The sequence below is a fragment of the Cryptomeria japonica genome, chromosome 6 (genome assembly GCF_030272615.1).
Source record: "Cryptomeria japonica chromosome 6, Sugi_1.0, whole genome shotgun sequence".
Lineage (NCBI taxonomy): Eukaryota > Viridiplantae > Streptophyta > Pinopsida > Cupressales > Cupressaceae > Cryptomeria > Cryptomeria japonica.
The window spans coordinates 11,634,695-11,654,037 of NC_081410.1; the positions used below are offsets into that span (position 1 = coordinate 11,634,695).

The 19,343-nt window shown below is 32.3% G+C and overlaps 1 long non-coding RNA gene and 1 other non-coding gene across 2 annotated transcripts in view; one reads left to right on the top strand and one right to left on the bottom strand.

Annotated features, from left to right (window-relative positions):
* LOC131069694 (uncharacterized) overlaps positions 1-19,343 on the bottom strand; it is an 85,174-nt gene that overhangs the window by 21,162 nt on the left and 44,669 nt on the right. The window lies entirely within an intron of this gene.
* The window catches only part of LOC131069712 (uncharacterized), a 34,939-nt gene continuing 32,953 nt past the window's right edge, over positions 17,358-19,343 (top strand). Inside the window, exon 1 of the long non-coding RNA XR_009112208.2 lies at positions 17,358-17,612. This is a non-coding gene — a long non-coding RNA (uncharacterized LOC131069712). The remainder of the gene's footprint in view (positions 17,613-19,343) is intronic.

A 19,343-nucleotide genomic window follows, 5' to 3' on the forward strand; every position in this document is an offset into this window, starting at 1 on the left:
AATTGAGTGATTTTATGATCTGTAGATAGGCCAAATTAAAGTTGCAATCTCAAAATTGAACCCTACCAAGATTGTTGAAAAATGCAAAATTTGAATTTTCAAAAAGAGAGGGAAACTGAAATTTTGAATTTTATGATTTTAGAGGGAATACCAAAAGCAATGCAAGTTTTGAATTTTAAAAATTGACTCAATTTCACGCAAAATTCAATTTTGAAAGCGGAAATCAAAGTTGTTGCAATTAAACACTTAATTTCAAAAGTCACAAATTGCAAGAATTTGAATAAAGCACTGAAATTTCGAATGAATGCCAACACACTTTTCAGATTTAGGACAGTAAGAACACAATTTTGACACAAAATTTCAATTTCAACAATTTTTGAATGATTAGAAGCCTTAATCCAAGCAATCACTAGACCAACTTTGACTTTAATTTTGAAAGTGTTAGAATTGATAAAATCAGCCAAAATTCTGGATTTTAGCAGAAAAATACAGTAAGATCTAACTCCCGAAATTTTGAAAAAAATGTTGGGGACGATGGCGCTCGGGGTGCACACGGTCCTCGCAACTTTTTTCCAAATTTTCAGGGATGAAAGATATTATGATTTTGTTGCGGAATCCAAAGTTACAGCTGATTTGGAGATGTTTTGATCAGTGAAATTGTCGGTCAAAGGTTGAATCAAGAGGGTTTTAAAAATTAGGGTTTTGACACTTAACCACTTAATTTTCAGAATTAAAGCACAAATATGAATTGGTAATTTAAAATAGAAGGGTAGATCTAAAACAAGCATTAACATTTAGACATTTCACAAGCTCAATTACTAAAAAGAAAATTTAGGGTTTTCATGCAATTAACCTCTAAAATTTGCAAAAGATCAAACATAGAAATGTAATCAAGGCATCCAATTTTCAGATCTAATCATGAATAATCAGAAAGGATCTTCACGTCGGGTTCACCAAAATGTAAAGCAGAAAATCGTGAGCGAACCCTAAGTGTTCCCCCCACCACTCCAAGGAGAGAGAAAGGGGATCACTAGGGTTGACGGTTTTCACTTAGGGGAGACTTTACATTCAAAAGAGGGGTTGAAACCCACAGGATCCAATCCCACACAATGGAAGATTGGATTCTAAATGAGTTTCAAGGGTTAAGATAGCAAGGCTACCCTCTTTTGTAAAGAATGTAGATAGAAGGATTAAGCTAGGAATGCATGAAAAGTGAGAAAGATTCACTTATAAATTGAGATAGGGACATAGGATGAAGCTGCGGGCCTGGAATTAGCAATAAAATGTCGAGATGACGTTGTCCTGCAAATTTGAGCGAAAGTTGACGGGACGATGGCGCCCGACGTGCACACGGTCCTCCGAAAAATCCGCGAAACGAAGGGGGATCTGTTCGTCTCTGCACAAGGATTCCAGATCTTCAATTTCAGTCGCGTGCCTGCAACCTACACACAGAAAAGAGAGGACGATTGGGGGGTTAGGGATTAGGGGTTTGCCCTTAGGTCAAACCTCGGTTTTGGAATTAACCAAGAAATGAGAAATGTTGTAAATGTAAATGTTTGTAATGTAAACAAGTACTGATACCTTGTTGTAAGAATGTTTGTATTCTTACATGCGAAGGTGTAAATGTTGTTGTATGTTGTATGTTGTATGTGATCTCCTCTTCAATGGTTGAATCCTTGTCTTGAATGCAACACTTAGCCTTGAATGGAGACTTAGAATGCTCAATTGCTTGAAGGAATGCTTGAATGCTTGAATGCTTGAATGTTTGAATATCATTTCCGCATCTTGTACACATATGTCCTTCCTCCTTAAAATGGGAGAGGAAATGTAGTTTATATACTTGTCAATTAGGGTTAAAAGACTGATTTTCCCGACCTTAGGCCGACCAGGAAACATTATTTTCCCATTTGCAAACATAAAGACCCGAAGCCCCATAAGAGACTAGGCCCAAAATAGGGCCAAGGACCAGGGCGCTGGGCGCCATGGTCCCACCTCCAGGGACAGCAGGGTGCAAGGAGGATTAGGCCAAGGTGCTGAAAAATGCAATTTTTGATGTCATGAACAAGTTTCGGGGTCTCCATTCAGGTTCAGTGTTGCGCTGCCATCGTGAAGACCCAAATGCGGTCGAAATTGCAAGTGTCACAATTTTAGGACGCTACAGGCCGTGTCGTGGGGATACCTCTACAGTAAAAAAAAAGAATCGTACATAAAAAATTGTATTTATAATATTGTATGTCTAATGGTAAATGAAAACATTTATGTAAGAACATAATCTCTCACTCTATCCTTTGATCAACATTGACTACTATTAAATTCTTGCATTTTATTAAGAAAATCATTCACCCACTAAAAGTCATGCACAGGTTCAAGGCTGGTCACTTTCTTTAGAAAAGAATCTCCATGGCTTGCCTAATACCTATGTTGTATGAGAGTAATATTACATATGCTAGATAGAAATGGGTACCAATCAATAGCAGCTCCAATGGGTAAAAATCTTTCTATATCCCTTAGGAGGGTAATACCAAGTCAAACACCAAAACAAGTAGCTAGAAGCACTTCTTCTAACCCACCTAGGAACTTTTTCTTCACCATTATCATCATTAGAGCCCCAACCATAGCTTGATTTTTCCCTAAATATATGAGAGAAGCCACAAATCTAGAAGAAATATCAGTATTTACATGGTAATGCAAGTATGTTGTTAGGAGTTCTTTGCCTAATACCCATCTCACTACCTTTAACACCAATAGATCTTGAATTCAAAACTATTTTTAGTCTCTAAGTTGATACCTTTCCTAGAAAAGCATACTACCTATGAGAGCTTAAAAGTCATATGAGAGTATCCATTTGGTAGAAAGACAAACTAATTGAAATTAATCACGTTTGATCTCTGGATTGAGGATGAATTTAAAAGCCAATGATGAAATAATTCACACAAGTTGTCATTATGTGCATGAGTTTACTTTGAGATTACACGGATAAATTCTTATGTGAATTAATGGCACTTGCATTAATTAAGGTTTCAATTTGCCTTTTATTTTAATTAATTAATGTTATTGTGATAGAAAACAAATAATATGTAATATTAATATTTACATATTCACCATCATATGATTGAATATCAACGACGTAGGTTCAATTGCGGGCCAAAATTGTAACACTGTCAATTTATTACAATCTCTGAAATTGAGACACATGTCACCTTCTTATCGCGCCATGTAAGGCTTTCATATTGCAACTTTATGGAAGTGGTCTCACCTCAAATTCACAATGTTGTGAAATTACTTGATGTGACTACTGAATTTACCTCTACAACCTTGTAAATGGCAAGGCATTTGGTGAGGCCAACCTCTCTAAAGCTCAAATTGTCTTTGTTGTCACTTTGACATTAATGCAAAGTTATGAATGAGGTGGTATTTCAACACTAATGCAAATTTAAAAATTTTAATCCCTATAAATATTTTTTGTTTTGTTCTTTTGTTTCCTTTAGATTAGTTTTTAAATTTATGTATATTCTTTTAGTTTAGTTGTCTTTAAAGTTTAAACCCAAGCATTTCCAAAATAATTCCAAGAATTTCTTAAAGGAGAGAATCAAAATGATAATATAAATGACTAGTATTTCATTATCTTGGGTCAAAAATTACAAAGTAGCCTTGGGATATTACCCAAAGTGAATAAACTCAAAATTTACAAAATTTGGCCAAAATCCAGAAAGATAATAACAAAAAGAAGACCTTAAGACATCTCAGAGATGTCCTTCTGTAACAACTTCAGCCATGAATTTGTCAATCCATTGCATGTTGTTGACAGGCTCAATCACAAGTAGCTTATTTAAGAATTGGCACTCCTTGTGTGCTTTGTTATGATCCATAGATAGGGTAGTTTATCAAAATATCCTAGGAATTGATAGCAATGCATGGGAGGCTATGTCTCAAGATAGATTTCAATATATTGAGGTAACAACACCCCAACTCAAGCTAGGCCACCTAAAAAATCCTCTTTCATCATTTCCTTAATAACAATACAATATCCTTATCTGATATCCTTCAAAGCGAGAGGACATGTTCATGTTAAATCTATATCCAATTTCTAAAACTACAAACTCTTATCTTGGATCCATTGAACTACTTGTATAACCAAGTCTATGCCAATTTTGAAAATACATTTTAGATGCACATATGGAATTGATCCCAAGAAGGCCATTTGCCTCAAATCTGTTGTCAACATAATTGATATTTCCATGAGTAAAGTATTTTCCATATACAAACAAGAAAGTCTAGCTAGTTTTACATGATTTGACATATGAAACCTTGAGAATTTAAAGTTGAAATGCATTGAGCTCTCATGAATGTTTCTTGCCATAATTCACTTGCTTTGATCTAGTTTAAATCGGTACAAAATGAGACATAAGTGTATTGAATTCACGAATGTTTAATGGTTGGTTAATCCATAACAAGCCAACGATGAGGTAATTCACACAAGGTGCCATAGATAACATGAGATTAATCAGATCAATTCTCATGTGAATTAATGGTTGTTGCATTAATTAATGTTTTAATTTGCCTTTTATTGTAAGTTGTGATCATTAATGTTGTATAAGAATTGCAATAGAAAATAAATATTATTTAAAATTTATATTTACATATGCGACGTTAGATGATTGAATATCAATGATGTAGGTTCAATTTTGGGCCAAAGCTCTAACACAACCAATTTCCTACATAGTGTCATTGAGACAAGTGTTAGCTTCCTATTGTGTCAAACAATGATTTCATATCACAAATTTGTAACGTGATCCCACCTCAAAGTCACGATGTTGTGAAATTCCTTGAAGTGACTACTGATTTTACCTCTATAGCTTCGCAAATGGCAAGGAATTTGGCATTGCTAACATGTTTGAATCTCAAATTTCCATTGTTGTCATTTTGACCTTATTTTATTAATATTTACGTATGCACTGTCAAATGATCAAATATCAACAATGCAGGATCAATTTTGGGCCAAAGCTTTAACCTAGCCATTACCTAAGAAGAGTCTCCAAAAATGAGACAAGTGGCACCTTCTTGTTGTGTTGTGCAATGATTTAATATTTTCTCTTTATGGAAGTGGTCCCACCTCAAAGTCGCAATGCTATGAAATTAATGTTGAACCCAAGGTAGGACTGAGAGGGGGGTGAATTAGTCCAAAACAAAAATTAAATGCAGCACATAAACAATTAAACTTCAATACACATCCAACACATATCAACACATGAACACCAAGATATAAGCGTAGAAAACCCAAACATGGAAAAACCATGATGGGAGTCAACCCACAAGATAATCCACTATATATGAAATCATTACAAATGGGAGCTCACTGCTCCAAACTTGTACACCAATGCTAACTGCTCATGGGGCAAGATATAAAGAGGACTTGCAAAACCTGAAGCTAACTGCACTTAGGGCAAGATACAAAAAAAATGACTTGAAAAGAAGGATCTCTTGATCATGAAGTTGTCCTTGAACTCTGCATCAAGTGGCCAACATCAACACACATACAACTCTGATCTCAACTCTCTATCATAGTCTCAGCACAACTTGCATATCATTCAAACACAACTTTTCTTCTACTCTTCACCAAACTTTTGATCTTCACTTTTTACCACATCTACTCTCACTCACATCCCCTACTCTTCTACTTTAATCACACTTATCCTTATATGCAAGATATATCAATAAAGCTTAAACCAAGTCGGCCTGAATCAAAGTATACTTTCCGAATTAAAAACACACACACTGATCGAGTCCAAGAAAAAAAGAGGACCAAAGCACATCTTCCGAAGATTAATTCTCCAATCTGCAATTACCAAAACATAACTAACAACATATCCACACATTACACAACCATATAAGAAAATACCGATCAAAATATACTCTCCAATGCAAACAACTCAAATCTGGATCTTCAAACGCTATGGGTGAGACCCATAACATATCAACTACGCTTCCACAAATCATATCCAGGCCTAAGGATAGGTCAAACATAGAATCTCACAACTAGTAATGATTAATGCCGCAACACTCGAAAAACACAAGGATGTTTCTGGACCACAAAACTGTCATAACCATGATACTGAAACTATATCCAATGAAGATAAAAATAATACTCAATGTCAATAATAGATTTTGGACCCAAGCACTTCCGGAACAACCAACAAAATAACTGCACCAATAACACATCAAGATAACTTTGCACCACAAACATTCTCGACCAATGTAGAACAACAAGTTTGACATTGATGACAACCACAACAACATATCAACACATACTTCCAACAATCTCCCCCTTTGTCATTGATGTCAACATTTGATAAACACTTGATAATACCTGCACCTCAACCTTCAAACAAAACTCAAAGAAGGTATAATACTACTCAATATCTCTCTAAAAATCAATCTCTCCCTAAACTAACAACTCAATGTCAGAACTAACAACTCAATCTCTCCCCCTTTGCCATCAAGGACAAAGGTAACAACAACAAGTTGCACACACAACTACACACCACTGCTCCCCTTGATAGTAGTTACAACATCAATTCGGAAAAAATGAATAGGCATGAAAACTCCCCCTGAAAAGATGCATCTCCAAAATGCACCTAGTTAGAAGAAGGAGGGGCAATGACCCCTAGCTTCTCTTGAAGAAACTCAAATGTATCCTTTGCCAATGCTTTAGTGAAAATATCTACAACGTGCTCTTTTGTAGAAATATATTCCAAACGAACTTCTGTTTCAGCAACCTTCTCCCTTAAATAACAATATTTGATCAATTTGAAATATTCTTTGTTCTCGAATGCATAACTGGATTATTTGAAATGTTTATTGCAATTGCATTATCACACATAATAGGAATTGCTTCATCATATGTTACCTTGATATCCTTAAGAGTTTGTCTCATCCACATCACTAGAGTGCAACAAGAATGTTTGCAGACCACAAAGTCATGATAACCATGATATCAAAACTATATCCAATGAATATAACAATAATACTCAACATCAACAACAAATTCCAAACCCAAGCACTTTCATAACAACCAACATAACAACTGCACCAATAACATAGCAAGATAACATTGCAAGATAACTCTACACCATAAACATTTTGAACCAATCCAGAACAACAAGTTTGACATCAATGACAACCACATCAACATACCAACACATACATCCAACAATTACGCTACATATGAAACATGTCAACAGACCCTTAAAAAAGTTTTAGTTTCCATCAACCCTAAACCCTTGTACTTTGAAACTTCTTTGTGTTCTATTTTTTGGTGACTCCTTATAACAAATAATTGGTATCTTAAGTTAGGACTTAAGTCTATGTTGTTGAAATAATTGACCCCATTCTCGAGTGCATTACCTTTTAACGACTTACTTGATTTAAAATGTCCCTAAGTCTTATACTTCATAACTTAAGTGTTTTAAAATTCACATGCAATTAAAATTCCTTAAGTCGTGCTAGGTTACTTTTAATCGAGCTCTTCTCCCCATAAGTTTACAAGGGGCTAAAGCTTTATATTCTAGGTGCTAAAGAATGGTGAAGTTACCTTCATGGTTAGGCTCAAGTTTGTTTATGGTTTGTATTTAGAAACCCATAGTTTTAGAGGAGCTAACTTTTTAAATGCAAAAGGTGGGCCCACGATATGGCTAATATTATTATCGATTAAAGTTTCAATGATGAGGATCATGGGGCTTTCATCAAATGGTTCTCATGCCCCCACAAAAGGGTATGATGTGTCCCAACTTATTTAGTGGAATTGCTAGAAAGCACCACATGTTCCTTATTAGTGATGCCTAACATAAACTCAAGTAACAAGTTTATTAAAGGTTGTGAATTAAGTCTACATTGTCATCAATAACCAACCCCATTCCTAGTGCATTACCTTTTAACCAAACACTTTATCTTTAATTTCCTTAAGTCTTAAGTGAAAGTTTTGCCATGTGGTTAAAGAGAGTAATGTACTAGAAGAGGAAGAGGAAGAGATCAACCGACCAATGCCTTCACCTCCAAGACGAGATGAAGAAGCTGCTCAAATGCTTGAAGGCAGAGTTAATATGCATGCATAAGTAGGTGAAGATGACCTTGGAGACATAAGGGATTTAGGCTATGGTTAGTTTTTAGTGAATAATGATTTGTTTCACGAGTCTATGATTCAAAAGAATATGGATGAGGACAAAGGGAAAATTATTTGTATAGAGATTGGAGAAAAATAAAATGAATCTTGACCCTTCACAAAATAAGGAGCTGACACTATAAAGGAGATTAAGTTTTATCCTTGAGATGTTATTCCTAAGGAAGGCAAAAGAGTTGTGAGGGAAAGTGGTATATTCCTCTTAGATTGGGATATAACTTGAACATTGGTATTAAATTTCTTCGTTAGGATACAAAGATGAAGTTTGTGCAATAGAGGAGGAAGCAAAAAATACAATTTTGGGATCAAGTTTTAACCCCAAAACAAAAACCTTAGAAATTTGGGCTATGGCCCCTACCACAAGTAAGCCTCAAGTGGTAGAGATTATTTAGGAGATGAGAGGGAACTTACTTGTATAGAGGTTAATCGATACCTTTGATCCTCAAGAAGCGACATTAGCATTCCACACTACTATGTTTAGTCAAGCAACTGGAAAGAACCTATAATAAGAAAGGGACAACATCCAAGAAGATATTATAAAACTACAAGATGCATATAACTAGGAGGTTATGAAAAATATTGTATCTACATCATCCCTAGGTCCTCTTAGTGTTGTAGTGCATGGATCACCCTCCCCTTCTCCTTCTACAAATATAATTGAATATAAAGAACAAGTAGCAAGGGGACTTGAAGATTTAGAAGAAGTGCATAAAGCTAAGAAGGAAAGAAAAATGCAAACTCTAGATGCAATGGAGGTAGTGCTTAGGCACATAATCAAAAGGGATATAAGAAATTTGGAGGACACAAATACCAATTTTAAGGCCCTCTGTTCAACTCAACATAAGTGCATTGAAAATGCCTCAACACTCAAGTTAATTGTTGACAAGTGGGGACCCAAGAGGGGCACATTAAGATTAACATATTAAATTACATAGTTTGATTCAAAAGTACTAGCTAGCTTAAGGTCAACTAAGAAGATGATTGTTCTAGCAGTAGGTGAGTATGTATATTTGCAAAAGATAGAATAACAAATTAAGTCAAAATTGGAATTATTTTAAAGTCTTCAACATCAAATTGTCTCAAACATTCTTGATTTGGATAAGCGAATAAGAGACTTTAGTCGCTAGAAATTTGATTTTGATTTATCGGTGTCCATAATTCTTTCATTTGTTAATTTGAAGGACTATATTGATCTTAATATTTTTAACAATAGTATGGATAGGATAATTGCACTTTATGAATTTGACATGTTTATCATAGAAGCTAGGGAAACACTTGATAACAGATATCAACAACACATATCGAATCAACAGTAAATTTGTGTATATCAATGGCTATTGGAGATTGTGTGCATTCAATGGTTAGAGAACTTTTGCAAGCCACTGATCTAATCACTTCATAACGTTAGAAAATTTTGATCAGGTTGTTAAATCGTGGTTGTAATTTTGTTTTTTGAGATGAAGTAAATGCAAAGTTTGATTTTCATTTCAATCTGTCATCTCCTAGAGCTAATATTATTTGAAATTTTGGAATGAATTGAATACAGATTTGCTTTGCATTTCAATATGTCAGCAACAAATAATTCACGGTGCCACATCATCAATATACAACATTAATATCCTTCAAGTGGCTACAACTTTATTAAGGAAGATCAAATCTATTTTGGAGCAATGTGCTTTCACAATTGAAGATGCATCAATGACAATAAAACATTCTGCAACAAGGAGGAGCTCTTTTTGTCTTTTTGTGCATTTAAAATGTTTTTTATTATATTATGTCTTTTAGGAAGTTAGCTACCAATATGACAATTGTACATGGTCTTAAGCTTGTTGCTTCCTTGTTTTATAAAAAGGAATTCCAAGCCATTTTGAAAGGATTCAAAGTCTGAGTCTAGGAAGTCAAGTTTACTCCAATATAGTGTTTTTTTTAGGTGTTATAGTAAAAAATATTGGATTTCCTTATGATGTATTGCATAGAAAACATTTTACAGAATGAACATTAAATTTAAAAGCATTTATCTCAATTGTCTCAATTGATATTGTACTCAAATCTTTTGAAATCGATAAACAAGATTTAGTTGATTTCATCTACATCATTTCCAGGGTGTATGTTTTACTTTCTGCATCTTTTTAAGAAAAGGATTAAATTACTTAAATTAAAATATAAGTGTTTGGGTAGGTTATCATGGATCTTAAAGAAGAGATGTTAATAAATACATATTGAGGGTATTGTTATAAGGTAATAGTACTAACAACTCTATCAAAATCAATTTACTATATGTATGTTGTATGCTTTCAAATATTGACTTTGTAACCTTAGATAAGGACTGGTTAGAAGTCTTGATTTTTAAATTAGAATATAATTATGTTAAAAAATTTAAAAAATCCATTTTATTTTCAGTATTTTTCTTTTGTTATAGATAGCTAGATAGGTTTATATGCTCCAAGGACCAAAACTGAGTAAATCCAATAATGGAGCCACAATTATTGAATAAACTATAAAGTCTAGGTCTAAATGACTGAGAGCTTTATGTTATAAAAATTACCTTATTAGTTAAAGTAAAATACGGCCTTAGGTATTTTATAGGATCACCCTCCTTAGTCTTGTAGAACCTTAAGTGCAAAGGAATTTCAATTTCACATTGTTTCGTGTTTGTTGGCCACTGCCTTGAAACCATTGAAAATAAGAAGTTGGCAAATCTTTAGAGGGATTCAAATAAATGGTTGGAAGAACCATCAAACAACATAGGCTATTTAAGCATAAGAAAGTGGCACATCCTTTAAGGATTTCAAGTAAATAGTTCAAACAACCAACATATTCTTAAAATGAAAAAATTAAATGCTCTAAATAAAGCATAGGAAAATTACACAAACACACAAAATAACTCTTTGCTACAAATAAAAAACAAAGAAAAACATAACCATCAATTTTATTAATAATGAATTACAATTTACTTAGTAGTAGTAGTGATACATGATACATCTCTTTTTAAAGATGAATAGAGCATGCAAGCTCACGTATGAATGCCATATCATTTTTACATTTGACATAATTGATACCAATATGGTACAAATTTTATGGATTTAGGGATCCATCAACAACCCCAAAATACCAACTGATGGTCCTAATGAAAAAAAGACTAGAGGAGCATACTTTTACTCTCTGAAGCCATGACTTAAAGTTAATGTTCTTGTAATTCAGCTAAACGAATTGGACATAATTGAAACATTAACTCAATGGTCTTGTCATTCAACTTAATGTTGTGATAGCAAATTTTCTCCCCCTATCTTCAAGAAAGATCAGTCCACCAAAAAAGAAAAGGATAACACTAAAAACCAATTTTACTGATAGAAAATTTGATGCCACCATCTTCGAGTAGGATCAAACCACTAGGAAAGAACATGACGTCATTGAAAAGGACGCACTTCATTACAAAGGAGACAAATCAGAGAAAGGGAACCTTCAAAAGTGTGCATTAACTCCAAAGTTCCTATTTGAGGGTATCTCTCACATATTAATCCACCTATCCAAGTCTTTTCAGTTCCACTAATCCTAACTCTAAGCGGAATTAGTCTTTGTTTTCCTTTGAAACTAATAAATGAAGGTAGGATAATTTACATTAACCCCAATAATACTATGAAATCATCTTTATTAACCTAACACAATACTTATCAAAACTAAGTAGTGACAACACTGCATTCAAACACACCATCCCTTGTGCCTCTTTATAGATTTTTTTGGTAATGAACAAAGTACCCTATAATTAATTAAAGGTGAAGATTACATATCCAAAAAATATCCAATCTAAATTCTTGTAGATCCTTGAAAATTGAAAATGATAGTATTCACACTTGAAAATATACAATCAACATCACAATTAATAATAACAATTGTCCTTAATGAGAACCGACGAAAATAACTACAACTCAACCTAGTCCACAAAGATGAAATATATTCATGTCATCATAAGGAATTAGCGCATACTTCATTTGGAAAATTGTTGTTATATTTTTTTTTATTCTTTAAAGGAAATAATTATATTCTCTAAATATTGCACATGAAAATTATACCAACAAACAAACAAACTCCTTTCTACAAATGAATAATGAAGAACACCACAACCATTTATTCATATTGTATAAATAATGAATTAAATGTTACATGCGTAGAACACAATTTTTCTACGGAGAGGGGAGGGGGGGGGGGGGGGGGGTGAATCAATAGAAGATGTATACTTTAGATCCTTAACCAATTAAAAATTTGATGAACTTAGCAACACACACACATACATACATACATGTATATATGTGTATATATATGTATATATACACATGTCGATATACACTAATTATGTATGTATGTATATATATGTGTATATATATACATGTATGTATGTTAAACATGTACATACATATATATACATGTGTATATATATGTGTATATACATGTATATATACATATCTATATATACATGCATATATACATGTATATATATGCACATGTGTATATGAATATGTACACACACATATGTGTGTGTACATGTACATACATACATACATACATACATACATACATATGTGTGTGTATACATATATATGTATATATACACATGTATATGTATACATACATGTAGATACATATATACATGTACACACACACACACGTATATATATGTATACACATACATACATACATACATACATACATACATACATATATATATATATATATACGTATATGTATGTACATACATACATACATATATGTGTGTGTGTGTATATACATACATACATATGTGTGTGTGTGTGTGTGTGTGTGTGTGTGTGTGTGTACATATACATATACATACACACATACACACACATATGTATATGTATGTTCCTTCCAATGAGAGATCTATCCCAACCACTATAACAAAATCTATAGATGACAATCACTTGGGATGTGATTTCCCTCCTTTTGGTTCGCTGGCTCCTAAGTCCACACCCAAGATATTAGTTGAAATGAATAACAAGATCAAAGAGGCTTCTCCTCCCTCCAAGGATAATTCGGTCATACAAACAAGAAATGCTCTCTTTATTAAGTCTTACGTGTCTCCTAGAACCTTTGGTGGTGAGGAAACTACGTTTAAAGAAGAAAGTCATGCAAATACTCAATCTAGGACCAAGACAAAATGGATAGAAGTAAAGAGAAGAAAAACTCATTCATTTAAAGCATTGCACCCAATGTCCTTGAGATCATCAAAGACAAAGGAAAATTAAAAGATATGTAAATCTAAGGCACACCCATTTGGGTCATACACATTCTATTATTAAGCTTTACTTTATATGTGAGTGGACACTAGGTCCACAATTTACCAAAAAAAAACCAACCACAAATAAATTATCACACTAAGAGATAAATATAATGATAAGTTGAAAAACATAAAAATAAATAAACCTCATTGATATTACTATGTTGATAAATAGAGATTCATTTTTACAATTATACTTTTTCAACACTTCATCAATTAAATAATCCTAAATTCTCTCATCAACCATATATTATCCTATAGATAATCAAGAATGAAAATGATATAATATATAAAAAAAATGCATTACTAGTAACAATATCTCCTCATTACAAGTAATATACCAAAATACAAAACGAATGAGCAAAAATAATGGGAAAGATTTGTAATAACATCCATGAAGCCAAAGCAACCTATTTCACCTATGACATTACTCAACCCCACAACACCAAATTCCTATAAAGTCTATAATCTCCTATTGAGATCAAATTGCTGTAGTGAATTTCGATAAAAGGTATGCAATTTTGTTTAGCCTTTCATCCTCAAACATGGTGCTTAAATAATTATTTTTCAAGGTGTCTTCATAGATGGTACACATGTTGTAGGTTTAACACTCCATGATAAAGTGCCATTTTGTCTCCACCATTCACTTGTTACAAAATCCACAAGTTCTCTTTTCCATCCTCTTTAGGTATCATCCATTTATAAGTTTCACACCTATGATGACATGAGATAGTTTGTAGTTAGGCTATCAACATTTTTGCCTTTCATTCAATATTTGCTCCTATGTAAACTTTTTCCTCATGACCCCTTGTGGGGTTAAATTCTTTGTTATAATAAGTTATTTTCATCTTGTTTGTTTTGTCCATATGACATTTCTAAATATTTCTCTCACATACATTTTAATTTTCTCATTAGTATTCGAACATTCATGCATATTAAGATCCCACTTCTTTATCCATTTGCCATTTTGCTTCATCCATGTATTCCTTGTTCTAGTTAGCTCTTCCTCCCTAATTATCTTAGGCCAACAATAGTTCTCCGTATTTTGAATCTTCTTTAGATAGCATAACAATCAGATAATTGCCAACACATCCAAAGGTTAAGTACCTATTCCAGCTAATAAAATCTCATACAAAACAATAACCTTAATTTTGAGACTGCTTATGGTTAGGTGCTTTTGGATTCTTTCAACTTGTCTCCATTTTGATCCAACATGCTACTTCCCCAAATTTCACACCCATAGAAAACCATTGTTGTAACATGAAAGCTAAAAATAATTTTCTTAGTTAAACTCCTTGAATTCTATTTGTTGTGCATTTTTCAAGTTGAGCTTCCTACGAAAGTCAACCCCAAGATATCTGCATCCATCCACTACTTCCAATGGGTTGTCTTCAAAGAAAAAGTTAATTTGTTTCTTTTTTCTTCGTAATGAGAAAATCATTATTTTGATTTTGCTAGTGCTCACCCATACCCTTGCCTCTAGACAAACGGTTTCAAGTGTTCTCAATTGCTTTCTCAACCCATGAATTATTTTAACAATTAGAATAAGATCATCTACACATAATAATAACTTTAATACATACTTAGCTAGTTTAATTCCCTCCCTTCCAATATAATCTATCTACTCTTCCAACTTATCAATGTATGGCCCAAACAAAATTGGTGAAAAGAAAGCAACCTTGCTTGACACCAATACATCTGCCAAAATTTGACACCAATATACCTATCTACCAAAACACTTAAACATTTCCTCACCAATTTTTAATTTGGCTTTAGCCTACTCATAAAACTTGTGGACAACAATTTTAAACACATCTCATACTCCCATTTCCTTCAACCTATTCTAGAGGTTGCCTGAGGTACCATGTTAAATGCTCTTTAAAATTCTACAAAGAAGGAAAAACTCTCACCATAGTGTATGTTCCATATTTTTTCAATCAAAAATATAGGAATAACACCATTATCAACAAGTGGCAAGTACTCGCCGTAATTTAGAAATAGAAATAGTCAAATATCATTTGAATTATAATTGATATTTATAAATATATGCATTGTAGGTTAAAATTATATGTATTGAAATTTGATTTTAATTTGATTTTGAGAAATGAGATTGTATTATAAATAGTAAGATATATTATAATATTATATATATATTTAAGAGTTTTGAAAGATTTAGATTAAATTAAAATTTTAAATTTATTTAGTAAATTATTATAATTAAATTTATAATTCATTTAGAGATTAGATTAGGGTTAGTTATGGTTATCTTTAAAATTGGTGTTAGGTTAGTCTTAGGTTGATTTTTTAGTTAGTTATATTATATCATTTAAATATTACTCTAATGAAAAATTGTAAGACATAAAAGCAAAAAAAAAGAAAGAATAATCTAACAAAATTAAATATTCGAAGTCATAATTTATAATTCATTGAATTAATTCAAAAAACGTGAATAAAGATTTGCCAACTTTAAAAATTAAAATTATTTGATACGTAATCTTATTATTTAGATAAATTCCCCTATCTAGCCAACTCATCTTGATGTTTCATAGAATATGATCACAAAAAAAGGATGAAATAAATGTTTACATAATCAAATTTAGAAATAATAAACCAATTACCATACATTATATTAATAAGATTCTTAAAATTAAATTAAGACAATCTAAAATTGGATCACTAAATTGAACTAAAACTATCAAGAAGCTTTTAACAAATTTAAGACTACTATTTATGATTAAATTTACTATTCTAGGATACAATTTAGGGTAAGGATTAGGGTTGATATAATGAAATATAACCCTAATTGAATCCTAATTTGACCATAATTGTAATAGTAATTATAATTAAAAAAACATACCTAATCTTAATTAAACCACAACCCTAAGATTAGACCACAACCCTAGTTTACGCCTGAAATTATAATAGTAATTTCTTGACGCTTATAATCAATTATAGATTTTTCTTTTGAATAATTGATTTTTTTAACATAATTCTTTATATGATTTTTCTTTTGAATAATTAATTGTTTTAATATAATTATTTATACATCAATTATATTTCTACCATTTTAAAGATCTCCAATGATTAAACAAATTATTATAACTAAATTAACACAATCTAAATTTGGGTTACTAAATTGAAACAAAATCACAAAAGAATTTTTAAGAAAATCATGAGTAATATTGATGATTAAAGTTACCATTCTAGGATAAATTAGGGTTGGTGTTGATATAAGTTTAGTTGAATTCTAACTCTAATGGAATCCTAATTTAACCATTATTGTAATATTAATTATAATTAAAAACTATACTTGACATTAATCAAACACTAAACCTAACTTAACCTTAAATTATAAACATAATTTCTAAATTATGAAAAATTATTAATCAATTATGTATTTTAATTATTATATTATTAATATATTATAATTATATTGTAAAAGTTTATATATATTTATTATTATATTGTTGTTATTTATTAATTTATTGCATATAATTAAAATGATAATTTGTTAAATAGTTGTTTAGATAATTCAAGTTAAATATTTGTTTGGTGGATATGTAAAATAAATTTGATAAAAAAATTTAAACATACTAATACTTAAAAACTTGCCTTAAAAAAATTCATGGAAATAGTGGATGCAAATTATTTGAGCCAATTAGATTGAAATCTTTTTTTTTTTGTAATTTGCAAACTTAAAAATCAAGCATCTTAATATTGAAAATTTTTAAAAAATCATCAAAAGAAAAAACTCATAGGTAGAAAACCAATCGAATAATCACGAATGAATGTTGGATGCAACCAATGCAATAGAATTAGCCTAATGACAAATACTAATAATAAAATGATACAATTTAAAACCAACCTAACTCTTTTTCCCACTTTTTTACGGGATTTTGCATTAAACCATATTTCCAATTTTTTTTCCAAAGGAAGAGATTAAACATGAGAAAAAAGAAACTCACCCTAAGCACCCAACTGATTTAAAAAAAAAGTCACCTGTTACCGCCTCCAAGGACCCTCATAAATCTTCGATACAAAACCCTCTACCAAACCAAAGGTCATGTATATGTATCATTACACCTTTTAATGCCCTACACAACTTTACCTATTTCAGTGCATTTGATTTTCCGTATCAGCCAGGTACATCTTTTATTTATAGTTAAAATTAGGAAAAATTTGATTTCCTTTCACGAATTTAAATTGGCATGGTTGAATTCTAGGAACAGTAGCTTTCCCAACCAGCCTTCTTTTTGTTTGAATGTTATTTGTTTATAATAGTTGAAGATTGATAAGTTTCAGCATCGGAGACAAATATCATGGGTGAATAAATTCCAACCAATAGTTTTTTATTACCATTGTTTTTGTTGGCATGACATGATGACAGAAAATGTAGGTGTTTATAGGGCGATTTTTCGAACCTAATGCATTTTAAAACTTTTTATTCACCATATACGCGGAAATGAAATCATTGCGATTTGGATTGGCTACAAATAAGGGTGGTGGCATGTTTTCAATGATGTTTGATGACTTCTCTGAATGAGAGCTGGACCAATATTGGCCTACGGAGAAGGGGTATTTTCATATCACAAACGCATATAACTGTAATTTGATGGGGATCGTAAAAATAAGGGAATGCAATCAGGGGTGGCAATAAATTATGTCCACCTGCCCAATCGGATGGGGCAAACGCTGTAGCTATTTTGGGCGTTTAGTATTAGTATGGTTGGTGTGATCTCCTCCTGCAAGTAGGTGCAATTCCTGGGTCATTTGATTCCCAGTGCATGTTTCTAGCTGCAGCATTTCTTTGCAGCAGAACCCCTTACTGATTTTTCCTAGAATCATTCATTTCTCATGACAACCTACGTACAAAATTGGATTGAAAGAGCATTATAAGAGATTATTGGCAACTGAATCTTGACATGTAACATTTCCATGGCAATAGATGTCTTGGTTCTCAGGGACAGGAGAGAGCTTACCATAGGATGCACTTAATTTTTTTTATGGCTTCTTTCCAGCCCTAATATGCACCGAGCATCTATTATAATGTATTTATAATGTATGGAGAATATTGATGTCTTGGTGCATTTTAGGGGCTGGATAATTGTTTCTGAAGTGAAGAGAAATGACTATCTAGCCCCTAGAATGCACCAAGACATCAATATCCTTCATACATTAAAATAGATGTTTGGTGCATTTTAGGGGATGGATAGCCATTTCCGACATTGAAGGGCTATTTTGTTTGACATACTTGCCAACAAAAGTGTTACAAAAGCCTATAACTTTAAGAGAAGTGTCAAGGGCAACAGACTGAGAAATGCTAATCCCCATAAATGATAGAATCTGTGTAAACCACACTCTTCTAATTTTGGAAAGGAAACATTCTGAAGAGTGCCCTTGTACTTAGGTAATAAAGAAGTACCATTTACCTTTCCACGAAGGATGAATGAATCTGTCATATTTGCACATCTAGGTTTCATGCTTCTCGACTTGTATCCAATAAATACCCGTACTATGGAAGATCTTATAACAATCTGGACCTGGATTTAGAAAATAGAGCAGCAGAAGATACATCTTTTATAGCAGTGGGAAACCTCAGTGTATCAGAATGGGGATAACAAGTTTCTGAAAATTTATTATTCTTATTTTCCTGAAAACATTTTCTCTTCGTAACCCACACTTCTTGGACGGTTTTTTCTGCAGGACCACTTCATATACCATACTGATAGAACTGTACTGCTGACTTCCTAAGGCCGTGTTCTGAAAACTATGTAATGTACGTATATAGAGAAGGTATCTAACCACCTTATAAATTTATTCTATATCCTTATCAATAATGTTCCCAAGGTGAGGATCGGAGGTATAACTTTTTGA